The sequence below is a fragment of the Pezoporus occidentalis genome, unplaced genomic scaffold, assembly GCF_034315485.1.
Source record: "Pezoporus occidentalis ecotype Australia unplaced genomic scaffold, CSIRO_AGI_Poc_V1 ctg23, whole genome shotgun sequence".
Taxonomy (NCBI): Eukaryota; Metazoa; Chordata; class Aves; order Psittaciformes; family Psittacidae; genus Pezoporus; species Pezoporus occidentalis.
In genome coordinates this window covers 5397707-5413248 of record NW_026914180.1, presented here as the reverse complement: position 1 = coordinate 5413248, position 15542 = coordinate 5397707, and the positions used below count along the sequence as shown (strand labels likewise).

The 15542-nt window shown below is 40.3% G+C and overlaps 1 long non-coding RNA gene across 1 annotated transcript; it reads right to left on the bottom strand.

The window, feature by feature from the left end:
• Positions 1–399: 399 nt before the first annotated feature.
• On the bottom strand, positions 400–13685 carry LOC134165140 (uncharacterized). Its single transcript, XR_009965389.1, has 3 exons — positions 13612–13685; positions 4535–4594; positions 400–989 (listed from the first exon to the last, which is right to left on the bottom strand). It is a non-coding gene; the product is annotated as an uncharacterized LOC134165140 (long non-coding RNA).
• Between the last annotated feature and the right edge of the window lie 1857 nt (positions 13686–15542).

Here is a 15542-nt window from a genome sequence, read left to right as displayed (position 1 = left end):
AGTGCTGCTTTTTTTTTTTTTCCCTTTTTTTCCTTCTTTTCTTCTTTTCCCCATTTTTTTCACGTTTCCAAGAGCACCCTGGGAAATCTTTTCGTGTTCTTTATTTCCATCTAAGCCCTGGGTTGCTTTGAACAGTGGAGGTAATTGTACGGGTGAACTTCAGAGATTTGAAGGGATCAAACTTGAAAGCCTTTGACTGAAAGTGCAAGCTCCAACTGGAATCCTGTCAGGTGCTGCTAGAAGGGACGTGGCGGGATGCTGCAGCAGAAGGAATCCCTGCAGTGGAGACAACCTGAACACATGGCTCCCTAGCACAGCCTCAGAGGCCAGTAAGAGCATAACTGCATCTGCAGCCTTGCAATAGCACTGCAGATCTTTCCAATCCATAAATTGATGCCTATTGTTATGTGACTTGACAAAGGGCATCTGTGGGAGTCTGTGGCAGAGAAAGAAGAAACTATCCCTAAGTTTCTTTTTCAGTATGCTCTGATAGACTTTCTCTGAGCATCAGAGCAGACAGCCAAAAGGATATGAGCTACAGGTCCACATCTTTCTCAAGAGCTGTATGTTCCTTTGGATAGAAACCATAAAGGATAAAAAGAAAAAGAAAAGAGACAAGAAGAAACTGCTATATATTTAACAGAAGTCCGTAGGCAATTTCAGAAATCAATAGAATTTAATAAAGTAGGTTGTTAAAATGCACAAGTTCTGTAACAGGGTTATATATTTTTTCACATTTTACATGACAGTCACAACACTCCAGATGCGTTACCTTCCTCTGCCAGGTTTCCTAGATCTTCCATTTGAGCGCAGGTGAAGCTCCTGATGCTTGAAGGCAGGGCTTGGGTATGTTCTGTTTCCATTTTCCACACCCTTCTCACGCCATATCTGACTATCATAACTGCCGCAATCCAGGAATACAGGATACATGAGGGAACATGAGAGCTGGTTGGATTTTTCAGATTTGGAATGTGTTTTTGTCACTAGTTCTTTGATAAAGAAGCAGGAAAAAAAGAAAAAAGTAATGAGATAGTTGTTTTTACCCAGTGGATTTCAAACAACTGCAGCTCTAAAAAGAAATGAAAATTATATTTATTTTCTCTTCAATTAAAATATTTGTCTTGGCCAAGAAAATCTGTCTCAGTAATCACATGCTGTGTCAACACCATCTGTCTTCTTGTGACAACAGGTCTCACAATGGGTAGTCAAAAGTTTATTTCTAATAGTAAAAAGTCTGAAAGAATTCTTCTTTATTGGATTTTATACTGTTTTGTCCTATCATAAAGCTACTTGCTTACAGAATTATGTTTTATTCCAATGACATCAGTTAATGTTCCCTCTCTTCAAATTGGAGACTCTTCAGCTTCTGTATTATGGTCTACCAATGCCTGGTATCCTCTCTGCTGAGAACAATACAACAGAGGTGCTGGTGATCTTTCTTCGTCTGCATTTTTATGCTTCTTAACTGGCGGGTGAAAATTGATTTCCTGCTCAGTTTTCTTAACCTCACCATGGTTTTTGGTGCTCTTGACCTTACAGGTAGGTGCATGAATGCAAACACCCATAACTGATTCTGACCAAATCCATGCCAGTTCTTCCACTTCCAACACTCTTGTATGAGCGGATCCTCTGGTCCTTTCTCCCTTACTGTTCAACTAGTGTATGGCTTTGGGGGAACTAGCTGAGGACCAGTGTTCCTTACTAACACAAGTTGCCATTCATTTCTCTTCCAGTTAATCCATTTCAGCTGCTGAACGATGAAGAGGCGTAAAACCTTCCTCAGCACAGCTGGGCAGTTGCACTATGGTAGGAAACATCAAACCAAACTCTCCATTAACCATGTTGAGTGCTGGTGAGATAGATAGATGGACCTGTTGGCTGGCAAACAAAAAGTTCAAGGACTGCCAGCTTTCTTAATGTCAAGCTCTTGGCTGCTGAACAACTGGGTGTGTGTGAGTCTGGTAGGAAAAGGGAAACTAGTCAAAGTACATTTTTATCCTCTGTGACTTCACTTAATTTCCAGCTATCAGACAATGTACAATTGTCCATCTCCTGCTTAATTTTTAAGCAGTATGGGCTATTATCATTATAATGGCAATCCTCTTACTTTCTATTTACTTCGGGAATTATTTGCTCCCCTTTGCATCTGGATGTTGTGCAGGGACAGTGCCACATCTTGCTTGCGGTGTGTGTGACGGATGGTTCCTACCTGAGCATCTCCTATGCCAGAAAAGGCAAGCTCTGAAGTCTGAGAAACGCTTTTCTAGCCAGAACACAATGAGACCTATTTAGAGTATGCTTTCTTGATATAATTAACCATATAATTATGGAATTAAGACTCTTTGCAAAGCACGTATTATTATTAATGATAATTTGTACTACAGCAGCGCCTAGAGGAAGGGATGCCTTTTATAAAAGACAGAGAAAAAAATACAGTAAGCTGAAGTTCAGTTTCAGATTCAGCTACAATTTGGCTCAGCCAGACATGCAAAGACTAGGAGAAAGGAGCAGAAAACACTAGAGCAATGGTGTGAAGTTAGGCTTTGAAAACAGAAAGGAATTGCTCAGGATCACAGAAGCTGATCTATGGTAGAATGAGGAGTTTTACATACATCTCCTGAATTGTATTCTGGTGTACCACAATATTCCCTGTCTTTTCCTTCTGTCATTTTGCTGTGTAAAATAATACTCAGTTGCTGACCATGTAGGCAGCACACTGACCCATCATGTGGGGAAATTCTGCTATGCGGAAATGTTCAGATGGCTAAGAAACAGTAAAAGCAAAGACCTTATGCCCTTTAATCCTGATGTGGTTTGGTTTAATTTGTTTTAATGAAGCTTATTTTCTACGCTTTTGGAATTCTAGTGACATTAGCTAATGTCACCGCTAATGTCAACTTACCAAGATAACCTTGGTGCCAACTGCACAGCCAGGACTGGTGTTGCAAAGAAACTAATGATGTGCTGCAGTCTCAAAGGGATCAATGCTGTCAGGCACTTGTGAAGGACAAGGAATAATTTGTACTTTGCATTTGAGCCTTTCATTCCTTTGCAAAAGGCTGCCTAACTGGAATGAGATGCACACCATGAGCTCAATGCCTCTTTCAAATTCCAAACATACTTCACTAACTCCACATATTATAAAAATCATTATTTTTATCACTCAAGAGCACTAGCAAATCAACAGAGAAGAATGTAAGAAAGTTCTGCTGCTGAGATCCTGGCCCTGTTATTCAAAGTAAGTTAAAGCTATTCTAAGAAGAGCAGAGATGCTTAACAGTCCTCGTATAAGAAAATATATTTTGTTTATCATTTAGATCAAAAGCGAGGTCAATTTTGATTGATTTTTGAGATAGATACACCACTGATCTCTGGCTTTTCACCTAATTGTTGTGACCATTGGGTGCTACATTACTACTGGGAAATGGGAGGAATTTTACACTATTAAATCTTCATCTTGACTGTCTCTAGTATATCCACCTGGAATAAAACACACTGCTCTGCATCTGGCAAATAAATTACAGACAAACAAACAATATGGTGAATAAGGTTGAAACCTTTTCCACAAGATAGGAAGATATGACCTGCAAACCCAGTGCTGAAATGGTTAGTTCTTGGTCTTCATTAATTTGCTTAATGTGGTGGCTGAGGATGGCACTTAATCTCAAGCAAAGAATGTACAATTCAGATTAGCTGCTCTCCAGGGTTGTGGATTCAGTTTCTGGGAAGTTAATGGAGAAAAGGAGTGTGGCTTTTACGCTATATGTGCGCAGCTGACAGTGTAGCTATAGTTCTTGCATGTTTGATGATTGCAGGTGAACCAAAGTCTAGTGGCTTTGAATAGATAGTCTTGTGATCGGCTCCTTGACATCTTAGGCTGAAATGCCATGAGGGCTTGTAATTCCACTTTAGATGGTCTAAAATCTGACCACAGCCTGTTTTGGTTTTGATGTGGTTTTTTTTTTTTTTGTTTGCTTGGTTTTTGTTTTGGGTTTGTTGTGGGTTTTATTACCACCTTTTTTCCCCTAAATATTTTTATTTTATATACTGCAGTAGCTCTCGAAGTTTCAGTTAAGTTTACACCCAATCTCAAGCTCCTTTTCCCAAACCATGGTCCAGACTGTAACCTGCCCAGTCTGCAGGTGCTCAGAGAGAAGCAAGAAGGCCACTGCCAGGCACAGCAGAAGTCTTTGTTCTTTGCTGTGAAAGATCAGCTCTCTCTACACTTTCATAGCCTTCTGCTCTATCCACTGAGTTGGGCTTAACAGAGTTTAAAACTCCCTTCTTGGTCTTCTTTAAATTTGGGTTTTGGAGGGATGAATGATAGTGTCCACCGAAAACACTGCATGAGATGACGGTAAGAAAAGAAAAATCTGACAAAATGGGAAAGCAGCCGAGCTTTAGAAAGAGTAATTTATATGAAACAATAATGCAATAATCTAATTGCAATGGGGACAAGCACAGAAATAATTTTGTCTGTTGTACAATACCTCCCGTTTCCTTTCTGGAAAAAGTAAAATTCTGGAAACCTTACCTTTAAATCCTGAATATGATCAAATTCACCATTCACTCACACTCCTCACCATTAAGGAACCTTTAGGAAAAAATATAATAACTTGTCATCTAACTAAAGGAAATAAACAAAACCAGTTCTATATTCTGTGTCTACCTTTCACCTGACAAATTAATCCGGTTTATGCAATATTCATATTTTTCAGGTACGATGCTTCTCAGTGGCTCTGACTTTTATGTTCTATTTGTATGGTCCTGGTATTGGCCAATTCCAGCAGCACTCAGTGTTTCTTTAGTACAGGTGATATGTTGGCACATTTGTACCCGTACTTGGGTTTTATTTTAAGTTTCATTTTCCACTGAAACAGTGTCAGTGGATTGTACTTTTGCAGGGGATGGGATCACCAAAAACACAGTAATATTTTTTAGATTAATAAGCTAAGGTTGCCTTGCCACATGAAGGGTTTGAGGGCTTTCAGTCACATGAATCAACTTAGTTTTCTGAAAATTATAATTTTATTTTTACTGCTTCCCTTGCTGGGATAACAGTGGAAGATGTGTTTTCAGAAGACATATTTGTAAACCTGACTTCCACTCTCATTTTTCTTCACTACAGACAAGTTTAGGACAGTTGCTTGTGCATCGCTGGTGAAAGAGATGGTCAGCTGTTGCACTCACCACAAGCAACTGTTCAGTCCTAGTCAATGTCAAAACACAGGAGCATATATTTTTGCACAAATAGAAAAGCATAGTTTTTTAAAGGGTCATTTAACTTAGCCTCTAAAGAGGATATAACTTCTAACCCTCTTTGTTGACTTTCTCTGCCCTAGAATGGCAGAGCAAGAATGGGTGTTAGTTTTATTGCTGGGGCAGTGTTGGCACTTTGGAAAGTTTTGCCCTGTGCCATCATTTTGGTTCTTTTTAATGCTTTTTGTTTGCTTTGTGAGGTATTTAGAAAGCCTTGGCAGGTAGGCTGCATATAAATAAAACATGTTCTTATTTTAAAACTATTTGAAATAGGAGAGATCAGTTGGTGATTGAGTATTCTTAGAGAATGCATTTATCTCTTTGAAACCCTTCACTTATGTGTTACTGCATTTAACCTGCAGCTCTGCCAACTTTATGGCAAGGCTGGAAGTGCCCAGGGTGTGTTATCACAGTGGTGAAGAGGACATGCCGGATAACACTGCAGGTGCATGCACTGCTTGTGGCAGCCGCTCCCCTGTAGCTGTAGCACTCCAGCCAGAAACACTGTTTTTACTGAGATCAATAAATCATGTCAGCCTCCTAAATGCTGTTTTTCAAAAGGGTGAAACCATGATTTGTGTTCTGGATATTTATCTTTCTTTTTCTAATGCTTTCCCCAAACCTCTCCTTGAAGGGAGTAGAAGGCAGCAAATAATTTTGTCATAATTAGAACTAATTGACTGCTAAAGGGTTTTTGGACTTGTGTCAGGTCTAATCTTGCATTGCTCAGAATTAGTGGGACTGAACCTGACCTCAGTGACACCAATATAAATCAGAATAACTGTGATGGTATTGAGAGCTGACTCTGACCTGTGTGATGGGTGTGCCACAGACTGAGCTGGAAACAGTTAAGCCATAGTGAGCTGATGCTAGAAGAACTTAACGTACCTACAGCAACAATGTGTGAGATCTGAGCACCTTTGACGGTCAGGCCCTGTGGGCAGGCTAGTGATTTCCTATCCTGAACCCTGGGGTTATAGTAGAAAAGAGCAGTGATGGAGATGGGGAAAGGACGCTGATGCCTAGGTTGTTTCCTTGGCCCCTGCACATGGACTGACATCCTGGAGGCAATGAGGGCTCCTGAGTCCACGCTTCAAGCCAAAGGCACACAGACCTTGTTGACAAGCAGGATGGTCGCCTCTTTGTCAGTTGCCACTGAACAGTTGACAAGAGTTTGAATGCACCCTCTATGCTCTGCAAAGTGGCAATGTGGCCTCTGCTATTCCCCAGGCTGAGCTGAAAGGTCTGAAGTTTGCAGAGAAACATGCTGCGTCAGGCACAACTGGGCTGGCCCCACATAAAGTCAATACTTGTATGAAAACAAATAAAATCTTAGAGTACGAGGCAGAGGCTAAAGAATGCCTTCACCTTTTTCCTTCAAGCAACTATTTTGTTAACTTGAAAGGCTGCACGGGTGATCTTACTCCATTCTTTCTCTACAGGTCAAATACTTGTCATAGGAGACACCCTAGTTAATATTAAACTAAAAATTAATAGATTAGATAACTATTACATGCTTTTACTGCTAATTAATTTAATAGCTGATTTATTTATTTATTTCTTAAAACAAGATAGGTGAATATAGAAGCACAGTTTACAGTGTCTGTGTGAGCTCTCAGATAGGTCTTTTGTGTTACAATTACCACCAATTGATTGGGCTGACACATGTAATCCCTTTTGGATCGCCCAAGCGATATGATGTCAGTAAGAAGTCCTTCAAACAGGGCTATTAAAAAGCACATTAAACATGTCCTTATTGTAAGCTTTATGCTAGCTTATGCTAGAATAACAGTGATACAGTGGTATTTGTTTGAAAATGAAAGGATTATATGGTCTTTGTAAAATGAGGAATTTAACATTGGGGAGGGGCTGTGGGATGGTGATTTATTTTTTGTTTATGTTTCCCTGAATCCTTTGATATGTCAACTTCTGTCACTAACCATTAAGCCACTTGTAATTTCTTGTATCAACGAAGATGAAACACATACTGCCTCAAATCATTTATGTCAAACGTTGAAGGACATAGATGGCAGTGCTTATTGTGAGATTATAATGAGAATTGAATTGGGGTCTTCAGAAATCCATAGGTAATTTATTGTTAAAGAGCAGGCATGAATCATTCTAACCTTTAACTGTCGTGTGGATGCACTTTGCTTTCAGCTTATGCTCAAAACAAATTGCAAAAAAGAGAGTGATACCTCAGGAGAGAGGTTTCACCATGACCCTTGGCACTTATTAATATTGCTAAAAGAGTGTCATGCTTCTCTTGGATCAGATTTTGGTGTGGAAGTTAAAGGGATGCTCTAAAACTTGTATTGCTTTTTATGAAGAAGAAAAACACAAAGAGCAGTAGCTTGTACACATACATCTTACAGGTATGGGATGAAATACAGTGAAATCTGTGGTATTTACGAAGCTGCATAATAAAGGACACCAGAGGATTTTACAGTGTGATTTACCAGTGTCAACTCTGAAATTAAATGAAGCCATTCTAGAGATTTGTTTGCGATGCACTGACATCCTCATCATTCCTCTTTTCATCATTCTGCTCTCTTTTATCTTATAACATCAAGGTAGCACTCTGAAACAGTTAAGCAACTGCTGTGCATATGTTACATAGATACGCTTTGTTAGCTCATGCTGCTTCTCACAAAGAGAAATTTCATTGTCAGCCTGAATCTAGTTGTAGAATATTTTCTGCAGAAAATCAAAGCTACCAGCAAATTGATATAAATTATTTGCAGAGTCTGGTTTTCCTTCTGCTTTAATATCATGTAATCAAAGGACAGATTACTCAAAATTACTCATCTTGAGCACTTCAGTGCAGTCATTACAGCACTCCTCTCTGACTACTTCACAGTTTCTCATAATGCAAGAATTAAGGGGTATGCAGTGAAACTATGAAGCTTAGGACATACAAAAAGAAGTTAGATTTTCATTTTTGTTAGGAAGCATGATTAAAATTTGTATACCTTGGTACACCTTGACACTGAAACTGTGGTAACCAAAAGTATAAATCATGAGAGAATTGAATAAATTCATAAAGAATAGATTTTCTGATGACTATGTATGACAACATTGATACAGTCACATTTTCAAGGAGACCATGACCCAGAATGACTAGGAGGATGAATTATGCTGGGGAAGAACTGTGTTTTATCTGTGTTGCTTTGGAAGTAAAATCTGGTGCAGATTTGAGACAAATGCTCTTATTGCTGTAATGAACTTATCACTCTTGGAGTTGAAAGTATGGTTTTGTTGCATGCCACCTAGATTCCCTTCAAAGATGAAAATGGAAGCACCGATATATGCCTCCAAAAGGCACCAACCCCCAGTGATGACATAAAGGTCCAAACCAATGGCTGATACTTCAGACTGTGTGGTGGAGTTCAGATCAGAGATCAGGCTACACCTTCTTCAAGGCAAAACTCTCAGACCACGTGTATGTATAGACAGAGAGACTCAGGTGTAACTGCTATCATATACTGATTCATTCCTAAGAGTTCATATTAAATTATTTGCTAAATCACACATAGCTGAACAAGATCATCAGTAGCCCAAGTCCAATAACATTGCACTGCTACTACCTAAAGATGCAAGTGATTGAAAGCAGCAGCCATCTAAATTTTTGCTTCTGAGCACATCAGAACCATTCTGGTCCTAATAATGGCATCCAGCAAGTCAGATTATTTATACATGAGCATAGTCCGCCCTCACAGCAAAGCTCAACCCTGGAAGACGTCCTCTGAACATAGGCACTTCATGGAGATTCACAGAACACACATCACACCTAGAGGAAGAAGTAGCCCTGGCCTTCTTACTCTAAATCTTGAGGCCTGAGAGACTCACACAGGCTGTGAAAAAAAGCAGTGTGAATTATTCTGCTAAGGTGTAAGTCCCTACAGAGTCCTAAAGGTGAAGAACTGAAACAGGAAACAGAAACGGTGCTTGGAAGGAAACTCTGGGGTGTCTCATTCAGCTCCCATGAGAAGTGGGACTGTTGCCAGCTGGAGATGAGTTCCACCATGATTTTAATAGAGTCTTAAAAACCACCAAGGTCACAGTTTCAACAACCTCTCTGGGCACCTCTTCCAATGCTGCACCTCCCTTCAAGTGCACTTTTTTTCTGATGTCCGACCTGAACATGCCAAGCTGCACTCTGTGGCTGTTGCTCCTTGTTATACTGTCTAGCACCATTGAGAGGAGTCCGGCTCTGTCATTTTTTGTAACTCTTTGTCAAGTAGATGTTGACAGCTATTGTATTGCCCCTTATCCTCTTTGCCAGACTAAGTAAACCCGCTTCTTTAGCCTGTCCCTCTAAGTCATGTGCTCTTGGCCTTTGACCACATTGTAAGCCTTCTGCTTGTTTTTTTCCAGGCTTACCACCTGTTTTCTGAACTGTCCCTAACCTCATGCTTCTATACCAACATGCACATAGTGCTGCCCAGAGCACAGTCATGGATTATTGCATAAGTTTGTCATAGGTCTGTGCCATGTGAGAGCAACTCACAACTGTTTACCGGGAACCCTATGTTTAACAGAGACTAATAGAGCAAAAATTATAGCTTGGAAAAGCACCCATCTAAATCCAAAAGAAAACTGCAGTATTTAAGACTGTGGTGAAAATAAAGCTTACTTTTCCTGCCCTTGGTAAAATGTGCTGCTATGGCATATAATGCTAAGGAGTCACCTTTACTATCACAGGCTTTATGTCCATAATACTTTATGATTTTACTCTTTAAAAACACTTACCTTTTGGCAGTGTACCTAAGCTACACAAGTAGATGTTATTCCAAGACCTGACACATTTGCTGACTATGCCAACAGTTGCATGACACTGATGAACTACAAAAAGGCAAAATAAGCACTTGTGATCACTGCTCTGTTTCAGTCTTGGCAAATCAATGCATCAGGATCCTTCGCTGGCACTTGTAGGTGCTGTTATGAAGCTTTCCTCATGCGGTCAAACTGAAGTAGCTTACGGAGGTTAACTCACTGATATGTTAGGGTTTGCTTTTGAACATGTGCTATTTGTAGCAGAACCTGATGTGGGGTTTTTTGTGATTAACTAGCAGGTCAGAGTAAGCTTTCACTGTTCTGTAGCTATTTGTAGTGGAGATAGTCTATGAAAAGTTACTCTGGGTCAATAAGTATCTTCACCATTCTCGTGTCTGCTTCAAAGACATCATATCTTATTCTGATGTAATAAAGTCCCTGTTGGAAAACAATTCCCTCTACATAAATAGATTGAATGAAATGGTGAAGATCTTCCTCACACCACCCCTTTACAGTCCCGCATGATGACAGCTTACCTGAATTGTCTGTAGCAAAAGGTGTAACTTAACCTTTTGGGAACAGAAGGGAAATCCCTGTGCCCATGTTACAACATCAGCCAATGTCACCTGCATGTATATCTGTAACTAAAAGTAAGTTTTCCTGGAGAAAGAGATGATGGCTCAAATGCCTACAGAGGGTTAATCATTATCACTTTACTTTCAAAAAGGTGAGGTTCTGATAACGAAGGTGAGGAAGGGATATATTTTACAACCAGAAGCCTGACCTGCCAGCAGCAGATGGCCAAACTGCAGATAGCACAGATAGAAATAAAATGTTGTCCTTTGAAAAAGCTCTATGGCACTGAAAGCTGTGTGATTCTGTGCGGCCCATGTGTGATTCATGCTGGAATTATTCCTCCGCATCTCTCCAGGGGCAGGGAGAAGGCTTCAGAGATGCGTCGAGTTGCTTCAGCTCCACCAAAGTCCATGAGAACATGAAGAACTCAGCTTCTCCTGGGCTGCGGCATGTAGGAAGGGGTTCTGAGGGAGACAATTAATCTTCATGATTTAATGAAGACTGGGGAAAACAACAACAATAGAAAAAGCTAAACCCTAAATAAAGAGAACCGGAAATTACTTATAGACAGTATGGGAGCAATTCAAGTGCCAAAACATAAGCATGTAGCATCATTTTCAATGCCTCAGGCCACCTGAGGCATTCACACAGGACTGGCAGATATGAGACATGATCAATGAAAGATCTACTCCCTTCTGGAGCGGCAGCTGGGGGCCAGATGCTATACCCTAAGGCATCAAAAATGGCATTAGACATGTATGTTTAGGCAGCTGAATCCCACCCTCTGCTTCCAGACTTGTGATGAATAAACTTCTTTTTAATTGTCTCGGACTCAAATCCCAGGTTCTTGAGGTGCTTTCCCTAGGGCTCAGAGGTGTGCAGTAGCAGCAGATTTCATTGGTTTAACTTGGATAGAGTTGTTACAGTCCTTTGTTATGTATTTTTAAAATTGGTTTTAGGCTATAAAATCATGAAGCAGTTTCTACTTTCATAGGCTATGCGCATAATCCAGGTGAGACCAAAGGTGTCTTGCTCACCGCAAGATGTTGATGTGATTACTCCAAATCCTATCTCCTTTGAATACCTATTCTGTCACAGCTCCCCATTAGCTGTCTGTTGTCAGATAGCTAGATTTGCTCTGACTGATATTGGAGAATATATCTCTGTGGCAGTTGTTCTCTTAATTAAATACAAGACAAAAACCTGTAGGAATATTCTCAGTTTTCACTGAAGTGCACAGCTCTTTATATCCTATTTAATACACTGGGACATTTGGTGGGGGAGAAATCTGGCTACTGCATACATCATGCAGAGGTAAGAAGAGGAGGCAGGAACTGAATTACTCGTTTGCTGTGAGAAGGGAAACACTGCTCCTGACTGGATTATGTGGTACATTCTTATGGAAAGATTATAAAGAATACACCAGAAAATGAAAGTTCTCTGGGAAAGGCATATTTTCATCCTGTGTCTCTGAAGGTGGAGGTTCTGGCTCTCTTCCAACAGGATTTCGGGCTTCTGACAGCTCATGAAAAGAATACAGGCTTTGGGGGTAAGACAAGGACTAAAATATGCTTTCCTAGCCTGATACATGAATATATATACGCAGACAGACAGAAAATACTACTTTTTTTAACTCTTGCTGGGGCACCTTCTTTAATGGTACCATAAAAAAAGCTGAGTAGGACCACGTTGTAACATGGTGTTGGCTGTTATACAATGCATGGTCCTTGTGTCAGCATTGAGAAAGAAGGTCGAAGGTCAGGAAGATGAGCTGGAACTGAAGAAGTGAGACAGAAATAGGGGTAAAAGGAGAATTAGAGAAAAAACATTTAAGGTTCAAAGGACAGGTCTCAGCTGCCTACCAGTGATAGATGTGGAGAGGCGGATACAGTTGGCATATGCTGTGCTTCATCAGAGAAGACTAATTAACACTCGTGAGTTTTGGAATATAATGATGAGTAAGCATTCACAACAGTCAAGGGGTATCACGGAACTGAAATAATACATGCAACGCCCTCACTGTCTACTTTTCCCTGCACCTTAGTTTGCCTTTCTAATGAGCACAGTCCGAACTATGGATTGCACATGGGGTTACATCTCAAGGTTGTTCCATGTGAAATCCCTATCCTAGCTGTTAATACCTTATGTTGAAAGGCATTAGAAAGAGCAGCAGACAACTGCTAGCGAGCACTTAATACGTTCTCAAAAATATAAGCAAGCAGTTTTAGGAATGCTTTGGGTTAGCTTATTAAAGATATGAAAATAGAAAGCAGTAAACATATTGATATGCTTTCAAAACGTTTATATGTTACTGTATTCTTTGATATACGGTCTCACTCGATTTTATTGCAGAGGTGGTTTGCACATCTTCCTAGGTTTCTACAAAAGAAAATGAAATCTAGATGCCTCCAAGCTTCCTCAAGGAAGCTGCAGTTCAGGAGCCCTTGTAGACAGCTGTGGTTGCAGTTGCTTGAACCCACAGCTAGTGAACCTCTTGGTTTTGAGTGAAACAGGGAATGTGAAGTTTAACATGGTGCTGGCACTCAGACACAGTCTTCACAGCAGACATATGTCTAACTGCTTTGTTACTTAGGCACTGAATTGAAGGATTGCCTTCAACTCCTGTTTATAACCATTTCTCTGAATGCTTTGATGGGCTCAACTCTCAAGCAGGTAATCTATGGTAACTGCAAGATTGCTTGTCCTCATTGACCAACAGCAGTAAAACACCAGAAAGAATTACAGCACATGTTCCCTTTATGCCATACTCCTCCTCCTAGGGATCTATAGATCTAATGAAGAGCAAGCTGTGATTTCATGACTGCTTTAAGCACGGCTGTGTGGGCTGCTGCTGAAAGGTGCAATTTCATCTTATCCTTCCTTCAAATATGAGTTCCTGCTGCATCCATTGAGCCCATACTCTTGCAAACCCCAGTAAGGGTTGAAAATTACCCTGCTTCCCCAATTGATTTTAGGGAACTTATCTGTCTCCTCACTTACCTGCATGGACACCGATCCTGGCAGTATAGGAGCCCTCAGCAGGAAGGAGGTGACAGAGGAAGGAAAGAAGTATCTTGTCACAGCTGCCTCCAATTATATCTGCTTGAAACAACCTCAGCCCTCCAGTCTCAGCTGCTTTGCTCCACATGTGTGATGCACCCTAACTAAAATCTTTCTCCTCTGGTTCCTTTCACTTTCTTTGGACTTGTAAAATAAATTTTATAGCAATAAAATGCCACAATACAAGCCTAAAGGCTACACACAAAAGGCCAGTCAATCCTGTGGCATGTTCAACCTCAAATCTTCATTTCATCCCTTGTGATGCCACCCAGTCCTGGTTGGTAGCTACAAAACACCGGTGGTCTGGATGAAATTACCTGTTCAGGGCTGGCACTGAGAACTGGAAGGCTGAAGTGAGAAAAGTTGTCCCTTATCCTCCAAGTTCTCACTATTACCATTAAGAGATTAGCGTTACTATCTGTAACGCTATTTTGGGCTTGCTGGAAACCTCGTCTGCCCAGATGAGCAGCTATGATACTTCTGCAGCTTCTCACTTGAACTTTTCTTTTACCAGACCTATTAGTAGGCTGGAGCTTCAGTGGTTTTAATTGCTTGACCTTTTGGCACATTATCTGCAGAGCTGATCTTTATAATCATACAGGCAGAGAATGCCAGCTCTATGAATATTCTGAAATTACTCTGCTTTATTCTCTCTTCGTTAAGATTTCATCTGCTCCTGATTAACCCCTGTGTAACCAAAAGAACATGAAGCTCATGATAACTGAAAAATTTTAGGCACGGGCTTGCTGTACAAGTTCTTTTTTTATTCATGTTTCTTTAGTGATTTTTTTTTATATTTCCCCATATAAATGAGCACCTGTACAGTATTAGACTGCTAAATTTCATGCTTACACTCTAAAATCTGTCAGCATCAATGCCTTGTGTACACTGCATATCTAAGGGCATTTTCTGCCTGCCAATTGTCTTATTAACAGCAGATCTATTAATAGTCTCAAATTAATATGGGACTATAAATGGGCTGGTTATCACAGATTCATGACTGGGCTGGTCCAGAGCATGTGTAACTTTGAGATGAGCCATTGAGGAAAGTGGTGCAAGCTGGCTTTTCTTCTTAAAATGATGAATGCCTTAACAGCAGCCAGGATTGCCATTGTCACAGCATCCATCTACTGCCTTCCATCCTCTTAGCTGAACCCATGAATTAAGCAACTGTGGTTAAAAAGCAATAAAATTAAGAGTTGTAATGGCAAGTCATTGACAAAAGGGTTACAGTGCGCTGGCCATATATATCTTTAAACTAGCTAAATATAACCATAGGTTTCCATAAGTTCAAAGAATGGTGGCCTGGAGATGAATACAATTGTTCCAACTGAGTTCTGGGCTAGGAGCCAGAAGATTGTTAAAACACCTTAGAACATGCTTATTCCCTCTTAGAACATTTTTTGGTACTTGCTCTATTAGTATGGATTTTATTTCCCCACCAAACGAGTTCTCTGCCTTTGAACCATAAACAATAATGGCACATCTGTCTCTAGGCTGCTGTACTTTGAAAACCAATGCTAAGGACACAGAGGGGTAGATTTTCAAAGCATTGTGTGGGAGTTTGTACCAGGAGTCTAGCCAAATATTTTTCACTCATACTCATCCCTGGGCCTAACCTTTCCTCACGTGTTAGAATGGCTCTGTTTGCTCTGCCCACATGAGGACATTTCAGAGAGCTTTTACCTCCAGGGTCAGAGCTTCAGCTGGCCAGAAATGCCTATAAATAGGGTTTTACAGATGACCTTTCAAACCTAGACATGGATCTCTCCTCTGATCTGTTTTATTTTATGTTTCTGGCTATGTCTGTGTTTGTATGTGAATTTTGGTTTCTGCTGAATTATTTACCATTAGGCCATGATGCAACTGAA